The following is an 18,814-nucleotide window of genomic DNA, read 5'->3' as shown; positions in this document are numbered from 1 at the left end:
TAAATTTAGGTTTACTGGGACTATTTTTCCCAGTCATTTCAATGGCAAAAAGTGTCCCAATCGTTTGATTTTGTAAACTATACAAAGCACACAATACTAAAATATAGCCTATATCTCAAACTTACTGTCAAAGTGCAAAATTGCTACAAATGTAACATCAATACAAAAACAAAATATATGCCACTTAAACTGGATATACAGGAGTAATCAAAAATGCAGGTTAAACTCACAGCACATGCGGTAGGCTATTTACTGTGAACAGAGCTGCTCTGAGACGCAAATCATGAGCTGATCACTCTTTGCTTGAAATCCCACAGTAACCAGCCTTTGCCAAGTAATAAGTGCATTACTATACTGCAGTTTTCTTTCAGTTCAATTAGTGATCTATTAGGTTCATTACAAAAATAATGGGATAGATAAAACTATGGTGGTTCATCCTTGTAATTAAAATATAAATACACATTTGATAAAGAGTGCAATAAAGCAGCATAAATAGTACATTTAAAAAGCTGTTATTCACCTTCCATGCACTTTAAGTCTTCAATGTAGACAGCATTCCTGTACGTCCTTTACGTAATCATCAGTCTCTTATCAGTGGAGGTGTTAAGTCGCAAAATGCATGATGTAACAAAGTGTGTAGTGAACAAATGTAGTTTGTTATCTAGTAAGAAGACAACGCTGTGCTGCTTCAGTGCATTACAGGCTTATATTTCATCAGGATGCAAAATGGAATGTAGCTTTTAGTCACGCTACACTGTTACTTGGAAAAAGTAGTTAGCTACTGGAAAAGCTACAATGTTTTAAAAGTAGCTGAGCTACTGTCCAGATACTGAAAAATGTAGTTATGTTGGCAGCATTGCTACTTGTAGCTAGCTACTCCCCAACACTGTTTAACAGAACAATGAATAAATATATAATATAAATAAAATAAAATTAAAAATATAATACAATCATATATAATCAACTTTTCTAACTTAATGAGTTTTATAAAATGTCTTTTTTTCTAGACTTTCAGAATGCAGTATCAGAGAAGAAGGTTATAAAGCTCTGGCTTCAGCTCTGAGATCAAACCCTTCACACCTGATAGAGCTGGATCTCACAGGAAATGATCCTGGACAATCAGGAGTGAAGGAGCTCGATGATTTACTACAGGATGAGAACTGTGAACTCAAGAATCTGAGGTGAGATGTGATGAAATAACACAAAATAAATATGCATGCTAAATATTCATACACAATGTTCTTTCAGTAATACAATAATCTCCACAAGTTTTGCAGTGGGGGTTGCTGAGTTTTGTTTAGGTACAGTTGTACTGATGGTATTCAGTAGTATGGTATTAAATGTTTCTGACACTAGTTTAATGCCATCAAGTCCAGGTTCCCTTTATCACTGTATCTCTCCACAGCAGTTCTGTGAGTCTCCAGATGTTCATAAACATGCAGTTTCACAAGCCAGTTTTCTCTGTGCTGATGTTTCTCACATATTGCTTAAAGCCATATAGACATTTAAATTAATTCATTTTCCCTTCTGCAGGATTTTGAGAAGTCCTACTGCAGAGGAAGCCTGTAAATATTTGACAGAACTTTTGGGTAAAAACCCGTTACTCCTGAGTGAGCTGAATCTGAGTGGACGTGAACTAGGAGACACACGAGTGAATCAGATCGCTGCTCTGCTCCAGGATAAACACTGTCAATTCAACACTCTCACGTGAGTATTTTGTTTTAGTGACATAAAATGTTACATTACATTTAATTTTACTTTTACAGTAGTGGATAATGCTATTTCCTCATTTGTTTGAGTTAGAGCAGTTTTTCTCAGCAGCTACAATAACGTTATATATTAAAATTAAGCAAACTATTAAAAACATACACATTTAGATAAAAATAACTTTCACAGATTGAATATAATTTAAATTAAGTATACATTTATGCTTTAATTCCAAAAGCTTATATTTCATATCTACAGAGTTTTTACTTTAAAGTATGTTGATGTGTGCATTAATTTGGTTGGGGATAGAGACCTGCAATACCGTGGGACCCAACGCAATGGAGTGCGGCACGGGAGAAAATTTGATGGGCAAATGTGGGTTGTGGGAGAATAAAATGATTCAATAGAAGCATCTAAAAATAAAATATTTAAAAAGAAATTATTATTCATCTATTGCACAAAAGCAACAAGAACAACTAAAATAAAATAAAAATCGATTTACAAATGCAAGAATAGGCAGAGTTTTTTATTTATAACAGGTTTTTGCAGCATTGAGCAATGTAGCCAACCACAGACATATCTGTTGATTTCTTTTAGAATCCACTCACTGCTCAAAACGCCATAGTTTTTTGTTCAGTGCTGGATTTCCACATGCTTATGAGTCCTCTCAATATAACAAACAAAGTGTAGACATTATAAAAGATTTTTTTGTGCAGTCAATTTCATTGATTATAGCGGAGTTTTGTGAGATGTCAGCTTTTTAGTGATTATAAAGGGAGCGCCCTTTGCATGCATTCTGCCATGCCAAACCATGCGCTCAGTTGCCTATGATTGCTTTTCTGTTAAATTAACAGTGGTTTGTGAATGTTGATGCTTTAATAACAAATATTCTATCAAGAGCGTTTATGCTATGATGTTGTGGCAAGGCGACACGTAACTTGAAACTATTTCATGGAAATGTCATGGACATAGTGATCTATGTAAGATTTTAAGCGTGAATGTTGCAGGTGGGAGCCGGAGAAGGTTTCATATGTTTTCATAGGAGCAGGACAGAATCTGGCAGGAGGGGCTGGGAGCAGAAAAATCTGTCCCAAGCAGGTGTCTAGTTGGGAGTTGTTAAAAAAAAAGTTGTTTTAAAAAACAAAAAAAAAAGCTGCAACGCAATTCAGTGCCTGTTTCCAGAACAAAGCAAATTGTGATGTACCAATTGTTCAGCCACCGATCTTTATCAGCTGATATTTATCTTAATCCCACCCTCTTTTGATTGACAGGACATAATCAGCCCTGATCATCAGCTGTTTTTAAACAATCAGCTGATAGCATGGAAAATCACTTTTACTGGCCAATACCAATTTAAAAAAAAAAAAAAATCCCACCAATGTCTGAAGAAGTATAACAATTTAGGCTCCATTTGATTTGACAGAAAATATGAATGGAATCTTAAGTGCAGAATGATGTCATCAACATTATTGATCTGATTTGGTGGTAGAGAAACTGTAAAAATGTGGCACCCAAATGATGACTTTGACACGGAAGAACCACTTTTGAAGTTGATCTGAAATTGTGTAAACTTTTTTGTATCTTGGGAAAAAAAAAACATTTCCTAACTTATTGACAATTCTGAAATGGAAAATGCTGATAGAGAGAATTACAAATATTTAAAAATCTTAGCTTGATCATCATAGATATGATTCATTGTATTTTCCCTTTGTGTCTTCAGTCTGTGTGGATGTAGTATTACAGAGAATCAGTGTAACACCCTGACTAAGGCTCTATTTCCAAACCTTTCACACCTGAGAGAGCTGGACCTCAGTGGAAATCAGCTAAAAAATACAGGAGCAAAGCACTTATCTGGTGTACTGAAAGATTCACGCTGTCAGCTGGAGAGATTGAGGTGAGGAACATTCACATACAAGAATCAAAATGCTTAAAATTACTTTAACATTATATACCTGTCCTCTTATTTTTTGTGAAAAATTATTCTCATTAGTATTTAGTGATCTGGTGAAATAAATGACAGGGCTGTACATAAACTTTACTTTAACATACAAAAATTGCTCATAATCAATATTGAAAATAATGAATTTGATTATCGATTAGTCATGTCTGCACACTGTGCACAAAAATCATCCACCTGTCACATCGCTTTACAGTAGGGAATAACCCATTTCTTTGGACAAAACACATATGGAAAACTGCAGAGAACACAGAGAGAGCTGCTGTGGGAAAGGTGCACGAGTCACAACTGAAACACAATAATGCTTTATGTCAAGCACTTTTGCATAAGCATTTACTGTATCTTGCCTTGTGCAGGTGGATGCTTGGAAGCACACTGCAATGAAACGAAAACATTTTGCTGCACATTGCATTTCTTCCACTTTTGAAATTCAGTCTGTTTGTGACTTCTGTTTAATAAATTAATGTGAGCTTTTTTGCCTATATTTTGATGTGTGTGGATCCCTATTTTTCATTCTTCTGTTTTTGATTTGTTTTTGATCCATGCACCTGAAAATTATACATTTTTAAGAATTAGTATTTATATTTTTTAATCTGATTAAAAATATTAAAATGTTTTTTTTTACAGAATTGTCAGTCATCAAAATATTTCTTAGTTGGATCCCTACTTAAAGGCCCTAACTATACACAATTACATAGCACAAGTATAAAATGCCTGTTACTGTTACAAAAACTATAAATAGTGCAGTTCATCATGCATGCTATGTATGCATGTTAATTATAATTCCATTGTTTCCCTTTACTTAGACTCTAGTGACCTACCATATTTCAAACCTTTTCAGGATATCATAAAAGGTCTTTAACATTGTTTTGCACCATTTCTTTGGCAAAGTTTCTGTAAATGAATTAAAATTGAAAGTGCAATATGGCTTTGTGACCTTATCAATTTGCAAAAAAATGTGATTCAATTAAATATGTATATAGCCTGCTTGAACTATGCATTTCAAAGTGAAATGTGCACTTTGTTGACGTGATGAGCTTGTGATCTGGTGTTTTCCACATCTTAGAACTGCTCAGATCACAGTGAATGAATCCAGTAAACTTCATCTCTGTGTCATGTAACGGTTAGTGGAAACAGCACGAAGACAAAGGAGAACAATAATAATGGAAATTAATGACAAAAACTCAAGCAATCAGAACAGATACTCACACTAACACGATTTAACAGATGAGAATGGACAGAGAATGAGGGAGAATACGGGGTATAAATAATCAGGGAAATAAGATAATTGACAGAATAGGTGAATGGAATCAATAATCAGACACACTGGGAAACTGTGTCACAAGGAAACACAATGAAACATTTGAACTCTGACGCTCTGCATATGCTGTGAATTTATTGTGTATTTAGGAATGTGGTGGACACAAGTTATGCATTATTTTCACATTTGTGTAATTTCCATAATTTTTGTGGGCAGATTATTACAGTATTTCACTAGATTTGTAATGAGACACATTTATAAATCTGTTTTCAGTTTTCTGACTAAATACAAGCTCAAGAGTTTATCTAATGCAAGTGAAGAAATTAAAAAAAGTTTGATAATTTTCCTACTGTAAAGTAAAAAATATATACATTAAGAAATATACATTTTCATTTATTATACAGTGCATTTGATTTACATTATATAAGCTATTACTGTCATATGAATAATAATAATAAATAAATACATAATAATGATACAACCCCATGCCCAGAAAAGTTGTCATATTTTGTAAAATGGGATCAAATCAAGAATCTGTGATTCAGTTCTCTTTAACTTTTATTTATCTAACAAAAGTGCAAAGAAAGGATTTTTAATCTTTTCACTGACTAACTTAAGTGTATGCTGTAAATATAAACAAATTTTGATTTTGATGGCTGCAACACACATTTAAAAAAAGGCTGGAACAGAGGATATTAGGCAGGTAGTCATAATGTTTTTGCTTTTTTTTTCAGTGAATGTCTCAGTGTACAGCCCTCAATAATGATCTCTCCCTCTGAATGTCTTTTTTTTTTTTTTTTTTTTTTTTTTTACGAAAGGGATGTGACTTTACAGAATAAAGAGTTATCTTCTTTTCTTCTGTCTTATTTTCTTGCTCTTTCTTTCTCATAATGTAGGTTAAGAGGCTGTGATATGACAGATAAAGGTTGTTCTGCTGTGACTTCAGCTCTGAAATCAAAACCGTCACACCTGAGAGAGCTGGACCTGAGCGGGAATGAACCAGGAGACTCTGGATTTAAAAACCTCAGTGATCTACTGAAGAACCCACAATGCAAACTGGAAAATCTACAGTTAGTATCATTATACTTTACAGCACTTACAGTGTGATGAAAGTTTACTGTTTAGTTAGTTTAAGACAACAGAGCTTAGGTTACATTGTGTATACTATAGCATTTCACCTGAACTGCAACTGCATTTCCCTATTGGTCACATTTTATTTTAGGTGCCTAACTAACCAGTAATTGCATTAAATTTAATTTGATTCAATTCAAAAGTCAATGTACTAATTGTGTACATGTTGTTCTGCAGAAATGTTATGCTATTCACATCTGCTATAACAACAGTTTCCAGCATACAGAACTAGTGTGACAGTGTTAAAAATAGTCCATGGGAACTATACACTCTATGACAGACTAAATGCCTACTGTATCTATTTAACTCTTTACTGCCACCTAGGGCTGTCAAAATTAACTTGTGAATAACGCATTAGCGTAAATTAATTTTAATGGCACTAATTTTATTTCCGTGCAATTAATGCAGCGCGCATTTACTGTTTGACCCGTGGCCTAGCCCATAGTTGGAGAAGTAGAGATGCAGCCATATGGGGCCGTACACAACATGTATAAAAATGCATGGAAAGTGCAGCCACGCCACTTTCTCCTTCTTTCCAAAGCGCTTGCACTCCCGTGGCATCTGTCGTTGCTATGCAACCATGAACTGCGCTCTCCACGACGACAAGGAAATTTCAGCAAAGGATAACCCCTTATTTACACTGCATGTGCCTGCAATGCTTGTGTTTACACCAGCCGCACCGCAGCACATTTTAAAAGTGTCCCAGAAGGCGCTAAAGATACGTCACTTGTAAAAAAAAAAAAAAAAGCGGAAAGTGCAGCTGTGACACTTTCTTCTTCTTTCCAAAGTGCTTGCGCTCCTGTGGCATCTGTCGTTGCTATGCAACCATGAACCGCGCTTTCCACAAGGAAGTTTCAGCAAAGGATAACCCCAATTAATTTCTAGCCCTTGCATTAGCTCTACTACTAGATATATTTATGGAGATGAGAAATAACCCGCCCTGTACAGCTATGATCAGCAGTTTGGCTAAGCTTTCAATGTTTTGTTACAGAAAAAAAATTAAAGATTAGAGATAAAAATGTGTGATTAAGTTGTGATTAGTCACGAGTTAACTCATGACAATCATGCGATTAAAAACTTTAATCTATGGACAGCCCTAGTGCCAACATTTTTGATAATTTTCACAAGTTTCATGGCCCTCAGAATATTTTTTTGGATGAATATCTGCACATACAATATATCAAAATAAAGAACAGAGCCTCTAATTTTAAAGAGACAACAACGACAAAATCATTTGATTCTAGCTTCATGCATTCTTATTTTATATGCTGAATCTGATTAATGTTTCGATGATCATGTTAGTTTTTTACGTATGTGATTAAAACATCAATCGCTTGTTTCTGCTGCTGCTTTTATACTAGAGATTCTGTACTCTTCCTTTCTGTAAAACAGTAAAACATGGATTGCTGGAAAATTCTGGGGAAAAATAGTCGGGAAAGAGAATAAGATGGCATCATGGATCTGAGTCATTGTTCTTTGTGTGTTTTTTTTTTTTTTTTTTTTTTTTTTTTTAAATCTTCAGATTGTGTAAATGTAATATTCAAGAGAAGCAAAGAAGTTTCTGTAAATTAACTAAAATTGAAAGTGCAATATGGCTTTGTGACCTTATCAATTTGCAAAAAAATGTGATTCAATTAAATATGTATATAGCCTGCTTGAACTATGCATTTCAAAGTGAAATGTGCACTTTGTTAACGTGATGAGCTTGTGATCTGGTGTTTTCCACATCTTAGAACTGCTCAGATCACAGTGAATGAATCCAGTGAACTCCATCTCTGTGTCATGTAACAGTTAGTGGAAACAGCACGAAGACAAAGGAGAACAATAATAATGGAAATTAATGACAAAAACTCACACTAACACGATTTAACAGACGAGAACGGACAGAGAATGAGGGAGAATACGGGGTATAAATAATCAGGGAAATAAGATAATTGACAGAATAGGTGAATGGAATCAATAATCAGACACACTGGGAAACTGGGTCACAAGGAAACACAATGAAACATTTGAACTCTGACGCTCTGCATGTGCTGTGAATTTATTGTGTATTTAGGAATGTGGTGGACACAAGTTATGCATTATTTTCACATTTGTGTAATTTCCATAATTTTTGTGGGCAGATTATTACAGTATTTCACTAGATTTGTAATGAGACACATTTATAAATCTGTTTTCAGTTTTCTGACTAAATAATAGCTCAAGAGTTTATCTAATGCAAGGGAAGAAATTAAAAAAAGTTTGGTAATTTTCCTACTGTAAAGTAAAAAATATACATTAATAAATATACATTTTTTTATTATACAGTGCATTTGATTTACATTATATAAGCTATTACTGTCATATGAATAATAATAATAAATAAATACATAATAATGATACAACCCCATGCCCAGAAAAGTTGTCATATTTTGTAAAATGGGATCAAATCAAGAATCTGTGATTCAGTTCTCTTTAACTTTTATTTATCTAACAAAAGTACAAAGAAAGGATTTTTAATCTTTTCACTGACTAACTTAAGTGTATGCTGTAAATATAAACAAATTTTGATTTTGATGGCTGCAACACACATTTAAAAAAAAAAGGCTGGAACAGAGGATATTAGGCAGGTAGTCATAATGTTTTTGCTTTTTTTTCAGTGAATGTCTCAGTGTACAGTCCTCAATAATGATCTCTCTTTCTCTGAATGTCTTTTTTTTTTTTTTTTTTTTTAATGAAAGGGATGTGACTTTACAGAATAAAGAGTTATCTTCTTTTCTTCTGTCTTATTTTCTTGCTCTTTCTTTCTCATAATGTAGGTTAAGAGGCTGTCATATGAAAGATAAAGGTTGTTCTGCTGTGGCTTCAGCTCTGAAATCAAACCCATCACACCTGAGAGAGCTGGACCTGAGCGGGAATAAACTAGGAGACTCTGGATTTAAAGACCTCAGTGATCTACTGAAGAATCCACAATGCAAACTGGAAAATCTACAGTTAGTATCATTATACTTTACAGCACTTACAGTGTGATGAAAGTTTACTGTTTAGTTAGTTTAAGACAACAGAGCTTAGGTTACATTGTGTATACTATAGCATTTCACCTGAACTGCAACTGCATTTCCCTATTGGTCACACTTAATTTTAGGTGCCAGTAATTGCATTAAATTTAATTTGATTCAATTCAAAAGTCAGTGTACTAATTGTGTACATGTTGTTCTGCAGAAATGTTATGCTATTCACATCTGCTATAACAACAGTTTCCAGCATACAGAACTAGTATGACAGTGTTAAAAATAGTCCATGGGAACTATACACTCTATGACAGATAAATGCCTACTGTATCTATTTAACTCTTTACTGCCACCTAGGGCTGTCAAAATTAACGTGTTAATAACGCATTAGCGTAAATTAATTTAAATGGCACTAATTTTATTTCCGTGCAATTAATGCAGCGCGCATTTACTGTTTGACCCGTGGCCTAGCCCATAGTTGGAGAAGTAGAGATGCAGCCATATGGGGCCGTACACAACATGTATAAAAATGCATGGAAAGTGCAGCCACGCCACTTTCTCCTTCTTTCCAAAGTGCTTGCACTCCTGTGGCATCTGTCGTTGCTATGCAACCATGAACTGCGCTCTCCACGACGACAAGGAAATTTCAGCAAAGGATAACCCCTTATTTACACTGCATGTGCCTGCAATGCTTGTGTTTACACCAGCCGCACCGCAGCACATTTTAAAAGTGTCCCAGAAGGCGCTAAAGATACGTCACAAAAAAAAAAAAAAAAAGCGGAAAGTGCAGCTGTGACACTTTCTTCTTCTTTCCAAAGTGCTTGCGCTCCTGTGGCATCTGTCGTTGCTATGCAACCATGAACCGCGCTTTCCACGAGGAAGTTTCAGCAAAGGATAACCCCAACTGATTTCTAGCCCTTGCATTAGATCTACTACTAGATATATTTATGGAGATGAGAAATAACCCGCCCTGTACAGCTATGATCAGCAGTTCGGCTAAGCTTTCAATGTTTTGTTACAGAAAAAAAAATTAAAGATTAGAGATAAAAATGTGTGATTAAGTTGTGATTAGTCACGAGTTAACTCATGACAATCATGCGATTAAAAACTTTAATCTATGGACAGCCCTAGTGCCAACATTTTTGATAATTTTCACAAGTTTCATGGCCCTCAGAATATTTTTTTGGATGAATATCTGCACATACAATATATCAAAATAAAGAACAGAGCCTCTGATTTTAAAGAGACAACAACGACAAAATCATTTGATTCTAGCTTCATGCATTCTTATTTTATATGCTGAATCTGATTAATGTTTCGATGATCATGTTAGTTTTTTATGTATGTGATTAAAACATCAATCGCTTGTTTCTGCTGCTGCTTTTATACTAGAGATTCTGTACTCTTCCTTTCTGTAAAACAGTAAAACATGGATTGCTGGAAAATTCTGGGGAAAAATAGTCGGGAAAGAGAATAAGATGGCATCATGGATCTGAGTCATTGTTCTTTGTGTGTGTTTTTTTGTTTTTGTTTTTTTAAATCTTCAGATTGTGTAAATGCAGTATTCAAGAGAAGCAGTGTGGCTTCCTGACTTCAGCTCTGAAATCAAACCCATCACACCTGAGAGAGCTGAACCTCAGTGGGAATGAACTAAAACACACAAGAGTGAAGCATTTTTATGATCTACTGAAGGATTCACACTGTAAACTAGAGAGATTGAGGTCAGGATATTCACTTACAGCAAAGAAATTAGTGCTTTTGTATTTAAATGAAACCGAATGAAAAGTTTTTTTCTCATTTCTCCAATTACAGGTTAAGATCCTGTGAAATAACAGCTGAAGATTGTTCTGATGTGACTTCAGCTCTGAGATCAAACCCATCACACCTGAGAGAGCTGGACCTGAGCGGGAATGAACTAGGAGACTCTGGAGTTGATAATCTTGGTTTTGTGCTGAGCAGCTCACAGTGCAAGCTGGAGAAACTACAGTCAGTATCATTATACTGTACAGCAGTTACAGTGTGATTTAAAGTTCAGTATTTAGTTATTTTAAGACAACAGGACCAGTCACACTGTTTATGGCACTGTGTCTTTTGGCATTTCCTTGTCTAAAGAAAAGAAGTACTGTGAGCTAATGGACTGATGGTTCAGTAGAAAGTTTCAAATGCTGAAATCTGCAAAATGAGACCAAAGTGAGAAAAGACGAAAAACTGACAATAGATTATTCTGATGGAGTTACATGGTTTTTACAGCACTTATGGTGCACTGTGCACCTGAACAAAATGGCGCCCCCATTGTCCAAAATATGTCACGGATTTTTTAAATAACATAAATCTTTCATCGGTTTTCTACTACATATTTCAGTAAGAGAAATCATTTACGTTATATTAAGCCATACAAGTCTTAACAACAGGGGTTCCCTTTAACAATAGCTGTTTCCATCCACCTATGCACATTTTGGGAAACTGCATAAACACTGGATGGAAATGCCAAGATGTGCATAAATTATAAAAAAAAAATGTGCATAAAAAACCTGAGTTGGATGATTTTTTTATTTGATAAGAAAACATGCAACCATGTTGGAAACACATTTACCAAATAAATTGCTTGATGCGCATTAAAAAAGTCATGTGACATTACACGATGACATAACTGGACTAACCAGTGGACTGATCTTGTTGCACAGCATCTGAAATGCTGTTTTGGCCGTTCAGAAATACTTGAGCCCAAATCTGTTGTCAAAGTTGTTCGGTATAATTACCTTCCCAAACCGTCTTACATGACTGCATTCCTAAACAGCAGGTATCCACCTCCAAAAGCAAGACAACACGTTTGTTTCATCTGCATGCTCTGAGATGCAAGTAATTTATTATATACAGCAAATTATAATACACAATGGCTTCTCCTACTTTTCTTAGTGATATTTAACACCAGTTTATCAGGAAGGAATAATAATAATGGAAGTGTAATAATAATGTTGCTTATTAGTTACAAACTAATTACAAATGCTGTAATTATTCAATCTTCTCTTTGATTATAGACATGATTTGAAAGACAAATGACATCAAACTAAAATTTTCCACAAAATCTGACCTCTTGTCTCAAATTATAAATCACTATAAGCTTACTGTCATGAATTGGGTAAGGTTTAACCCAAAAATCTTCTGTACTGCAGCTTTAAGTAAAATTGTATTAGTATTAATACAAAACTTAGTGATGGTAAACTACGCAAAATTGTCATTTATCCAATATTTTCTTCATTTTTCTCATGTTAAATAAATAAATAATCTATTTAATTATATTTCTTATAAATTTCTTGATTCAGTTTTTCAGTCAGTTTTATATTGAACCTGTCTTAATGTACATTCATAACTCGCATTTTTTTTAAGATGATTTGATTATTTTAGATTATTAAGATGAGTTGTAACTAGTTTCTTCTAGTTATGCTCCTCCCATGGTTTATGGTTCTGTAATTAAGTTTCCATGTTTCTGTTGTTGTATTTTACTGTATGACACTCACTCATGGTGAATTTACATACTGTACATCTGAGCATTTGTTGTTTCTCTTTGTCCTCAGTCTGTGTGGATGCAGTATTACAGAGAAACAGTGTCTCATCCTGACTCAATCACTGTGTTATAATCTTTCACACCTGAGAGAGCTGGACTTCAGTGGGAATCAAATAGAAAACAAAGGAGTGAATCACTTATGTGAAGTACTGAAGAATCCACGCTGTGAACTGGAGAGATTGAGGTCAGTAATGTTCACATACAAGAATCAAAATGCTTAAAATCACTTCTGCATAAAACAGTTTAACCAAATCACTTTCACACAATATCTCATGAAGAGCCTGAGTTTACATTATTTTAATGGAAAATAATTTTCTCTAGTAATGTGTTTTGTGATCTGATGAAAGCAGGGTCTTGAATTGACACCCAGCAAGTACCAAGCTCAGGCCACTATGGCGGGTGATGATTTCATAATCAATTAGCTTTATATGTGCACTGTGGCACAAGGACCCTCGTTTAGTCAGTAACTTCACAGTCTTGAAAAATGTATAAGTATGATAAGATGATTTCAGCCACAGAGTAAATAACTGTATGGCCAAATTGCCTAGAACACATGCATCCAACCAAACAGTTTAAGTAAATTAAGGAGTGCATAAAAATTGATAATAATGTGTAATTTAATTAGCTGATATTAGTAATTAAATATTAGAATACCAGATATGAAGCATGTGTGAAACATTTTCCAAACAGCTTCTTTATTCTGCAGCACTTTATCTTCTTGAAGAATGCTGGGCTGAATAGACACCAATTAAACGATAGTCTTGAATATTTAGTGTAGCTTTGATGAGCAAATCAAGCAACTGTGAATTTTCCCATCAGATTTGATATTAATGTAAAATTCATGTATGTGAATTTCTCTGACACTGGATGTCTCTCATCACATGGATTCCTATTGAGATGACTGATTTATTTTTCCTGCAAAATTTTGCTGAAGGAAAGGCAAACATGAAAGTAAAAATTTCTGTCTGTGTGTCTGTTTGTCTCTTTCTAGTCTAAATGAGTGTGGCATCACAGATGTGTCTTCTTTAGCTCAGTCTTTGACAAACACAAAAGCACTGCAGTTTTTAAAAGAGCTTGATCTGAGTAAAAATAACATCGGATCCTCCAGGCAGCAGCTCATTGACCTGATACAAGACTCAAGCTGTAACCTGAGGTGAGTAAACATCCTTTTGTTGCAACAGGTGCACAAGGGCTGGCATGTTATCTTAACATAACGTAAAAACACAATAATTTATCACATTAATGTCATGTTTTTGTTCAATATAATGCCAGTCAAATGTTTAAAATAAGTCCCTTCTGTGATCTGATGTGGCATCTTATTACAGAATGATGTGAAAAATACATTCATTTATAGTATTCTATAAAGTAATAAAGTCTATACTGTCTATTCCTGTGTCCTCGTAAACCAAATGGCATAAAAAACATACTGTGTTTGTTTGTTTGTTTGTTTTTTGAAATCCCAAAAAATGCAGTAAATTTTCTGTGGTTTAGGGGTATGGTTAGTGTAGGGGAGAGAATATACAGTTTTTACAGAATAAAAACAATTATGCCAATAGAATCTTCCCATAAAACATGGAATCCCAGTGTGTGTGTGTGTGTGTGTGTGTGTGTGTGTGTGTGTGTCAGCCACCACAGAAGACCATTTTTGACCTAGGAAAAACCCTGAAATATTGTTTAGAAATGTTTGCTTAGGAGGAACTGTGTGTGTGCCAAATGATGTAAAATCAGTAACTAATCTGTTTACAGAAATTTAATGTTAGTTACAGTCTATTACACTTTGTACTGTAATCGAAATATAATAATTAATTTGCAACTTGTTCCACTCAACACTGATTATTTTCTCTTCTAATTCCTCCTAACAGCCTAGAGAAAGAAGGCTGGATTAGTAGCGGTGTAAACCTCATCAGTAACACTGCTGCAAACGTGTTCAGTGGCATTGGTGGATTGCTTACTTGGTCTAAAGCCCAGGAGGAACCTGTGAAATCAACAGCACAAGAAAAGCCACCATCAGATGAAGGATCCTCAGAAGGTTCTTGCTATAATACTCTAATAAATGAATACAGTGTGTGTATGACGGTAATTTTAGCAAGATGCTGCTAAAAAGCAATTCATAAATAGTAACACTGTAAAACCCACAGCTGTTATGAATTCAAGCTGTTTATACCTGTATTGTACAATACATTAAAACAGCTTCAAATAGCATTGCTTTAACAAATGTACAGTTTATTATACTTGCTCTTGTTCATTAATAGAAACATACACACACATTGTGAGTAATGTTGAATGGTTATTGTCAATTTAGTGTTCATACAAGATATTTTGCTTTTTTACAGGTAAATTAGAGGAGGGAAAAAAGCAGGAGTCTCCAGTATAAGACCTTCTTCATAATGATGTTGGGATTAAACTCATCCATAATGAAGAAATTAAAACATTGCTAACTGTAATTGTCCAATTTAGCAATTAAATATATTAAATGATATAAACAGTCTAAAATTAAAATTACATCATGTGATACATAGGCAAAGATTTAAATCAGTCCTATCTATGTCATGTGTATTGTATATATCATTATTATTTTACTTTGATATGTTTTACAATTATATTCTTCTTACATGATATATACAGAATATTTATTTTTATTTTTATTATTATTATTTTTATTTGAATGAAACTGTCTCAATGCATAAATATGTCTCTGTACATAAGACAACAAAGCTTTGACTGACATACAGATAAAGTCTGTTATCCCACACCAGCCCAGACTAAGATTTAATACTGACAGCATTCATGTACCCATAATTCACCGCATTTGAAGTTGTATCTTTCGCATTCGCTAGTCTAGATATTCTGTCCAGTGCTTTTTGTTCAGCAATTATAATTTTCTCAATTGCCATTGTAATTTATTTTTTTATGTGTTAACATATTGTGTAAATATACAAGTAAAAACTTGATTATTTTATTTACTTTAAAAAGTTCATTAGTTCAGTACCCTTCATTTTAGTGTAACTGGTATTAAGATGCAACAGCAGCTACAGAGAGATTCTGCAGTTTCTCAAGCTCACCACTAGAGGTCAACACAATATCATGTGAAGAATATGTAATGATTTTATCATGTCACAAGCCCAAAACTGTAAAAACAGTGCTGTACAGCTATTATTTGTCTTCCTTTATAAAATATGATTTAACATTTTCGCTGAAAGATACATTTTTATATTAGTGACCATGCTGTCGATCTTGTTGTCAATTGTTTTGTTGCATTGTTAAAAAAAAAAAAAAAAATCACAAAAACAAATTTCTCAAGATTTTGCCTAGATTTGATGTCTTTCTTGCTGAGATTTTGCTTGTTGTGAAATCTCTTAAACTCATTGATAATAATAAGAATAAGTTTTTTAAGACATGGTGATATTATTCATACTGATTGAGGTGTTAATGTTTTTGTTTGTTTGTTTTTATTTTTTTATTTTTTTTTATTGTATTTCAATGCAGTGCTTTTTTCTGCAATTAAAAAAAAAAAAAAAAAAAACAGTTCTGTACAGCTCTGTGTGTGATTGCTTTTCCTGCTGTGATCCATTATTCCACTCTGTACTCCACTATATTTCCTGATCATCACTGCTGAGACTTTCCCAGCTACAATGAGTATGAATGAATTACAACTATTATACAGGAATCACTTATTATGCAGGTGAATTAGATACCTTACATTTGACCTACCAACATTTGATTTGTTCACAAGACCAGGAGGCCAGAGGTCAGTATATAATAATTAAATAGTATACTGTATAATAAGCCAATTATACACACATCCAGCGACTAATGTAAATATTTCCTCACATTAACAAATTGCTGGTAAGTTGTTTTATTCACACTCTTCCATTCATTTGAATTTCAAATCAAACGTGAATTCTGTAAGGTCACATTCAGAAACCTTGAACTTAAAATAAGATTCAAAATTAGGCTATTAGAAGAACTTTAAAACAGCTGCAGAAATCAGCAGTTAGCCTTCTTCGTGGCTTGTAGTCTAGCATTACTGATGCCCTATATGGAAGCTTGTTTCCGCCACTAAATAAAAAAAAAAATTTAAAAGGTTATTGCAACTTTTTATCTCGCAATTCTGAGAAAAAAAAAGAATAATAAGGTGAGCAAATAATAAACTTGCAATTCTGACTTCTCACAATTGCTTGTTTATATCACAATTCTGACTGTATATTATGCAATTCTGACAATATCACTCGACTTCAACTCACATTTCTGACTTTATAACTCGCAATTGAGTTTACATCTTGCAATTCTGAGGAAAAAAGGTAGAATTGTGAGACATAAGCTCGCAACTGTGAGGAAAAAAAGTCATAAACATCTTCAAGACATTTTCTAAACATTTATTTGACATCTGACAGGAAACATCTTTTAGACGTATTGCAGTTGAGCAAACACTCTAAAACAATACATCTTCCAGATGTAAACGCATATCAAATAGACATCTCCGAGATGTACGTGTGCTATGGGGTAAATGCAAAAGCATTGAAATATAATTTTTCCTCCCATCTAATCCCCATATGATGATTCAAATAATATAAAAATAGCATTTCTCACAATAAGAGACGAATAAAACATCCATAGTACAAACAGAAATAACATCAGTTTTTGGTAGTGAACATTTACCAACAAGTATTAAAGAAATGCTCTACTTTCCTTTATGAAAGACAGTAAATGAACTAATTGTGACACATTTTGTATGGGGAAGTACAGCTAAGATTTGTAGACCAAGGATTTCAATCAATCAAAGAAAATTTTACTTCAAGAGCAGAAGTCAGCTCAGCTCTTTTAAAGAGATTACATCTGCAAACACACAACTCTTCCTCAAGGTGAAGTTTCTTCCAACAAGTCTGTCTTTTCCCAGAAGAGACACAAAAAGACTTTAACGCAATTAGAAGTTTAAACAATATTTTTATTTCTTCTTTTTCATTATTCTTAGTAAATTTGAATCTGTCTTATGTTATAAGCTTATTGGAATGTGTTTATGTGCAAGAAGGAACTTATATAATTTCTAGAGTCAAAAACTACTCAAACCATACACACACTTTATTCTACATTATTTTAATCACTCACTACTATTACTCCATAAAAAGAAATGTAAATATAAATGGAACATAATACAATAATCATAATAAAGCATAATGATTTGATTAATATTGTGAAGCAATATCTTATACAAGCATAAAGATTTAGATATTGTTCATTTGGGAGGAGATCCATCTTTGAGTTGATCTGAATCTCACACGAGAAACTGTCAGTCTTAAAAATGAACTCGATGTTTCATTGTCTTGTTGCATATTTTTTATAGAAGTTCATGTTCATGTTTGGTGAGGACACAATATTGCATTTGAATGTGCTGGATCTGACGATGAATACTGTGATTTCATTTGGTTTCTGTATGACTGAGTTAAGAAGATAACCTTCCCATCAGTGATACGGCTTCTCTCAAGTGTGGATTCTCTCATGTTTTTTCAGAGATTCTGACCGACTGAATCTCATGTTACACTGTAAACACTTGCAACGTTTTTCTTCACTGTGAATAAACTGTGGTGCAGTTTCAACTCAAAAGTTTTCCCACAATCAAAGCACATTTGATCTTTCACACTGCTGTGGCTTTTGGTGTCATTTTAAAGTACCTAAAATTCTTTCCACACAAAGAACACAAGTCTTCTCTTTTGTTTGAACTTTCAGGTGGTCCTGCAGTGCATCTGTCCTAAAAAAATATTTTACCGCAGCGATAACAGTAAAACGGTCTTTCTCCAGAATGAGAACGGAGATGTAATTTAAAACTGCATGTCTTTCTGAAACTCTTTCCACACTGATCACATGTGGACACCTTCTCTCCAGTGCAGATTGTCATGTGTTCCTTAAGGTGTCCTATTGTTCTAAAACTCTTTCCACATTGATCACATTCTGTAGGGTAAACTCAATGTTTTCCAACTTGTTTTGGAGCAGTCAGTCCCTCCTTTCAAAATCTATTGAACACAGTGCAGGCAGAAATTTAATTTATCTGCTGCACAAACTGTTTTGAAGTCACAATTAGTTATTGAAGTGATGGTCCATAAAAAAAAAAAAATGGTTGATGTCATGCTCTGTGGGAAATTACTGCACTTTAATATGGAGGTTTCAGAACTATGGACAGTGAAAAATTCACATTATATTGATCAAAG

The 18,814-nt window shown here is 33.9% G+C and overlaps 1 protein-coding gene across 1 annotated transcript in view; it reads left to right on the top strand.

The window, feature by feature from the left end:
* The window catches only part of LOC127500238 (uncharacterized), a 298,033-nt gene that overhangs the window by 169,023 nt on the left and 110,196 nt on the right, over positions 1-18,814 (top strand). The gene's annotated exons all lie outside the window — the stretch shown is intronic.

Source organism: Ctenopharyngodon idella, chromosome 18 (genome assembly GCF_019924925.1).
Source record: "Ctenopharyngodon idella isolate HZGC_01 chromosome 18, HZGC01, whole genome shotgun sequence".
NCBI lineage: Eukaryota > Metazoa > Chordata > Actinopteri > Cypriniformes > Xenocyprididae > Ctenopharyngodon > Ctenopharyngodon idella.
The sequence above is the reverse complement of the archived record's forward strand: the minus strand, read 5'-3'. Positions and strand labels throughout refer to the sequence as shown.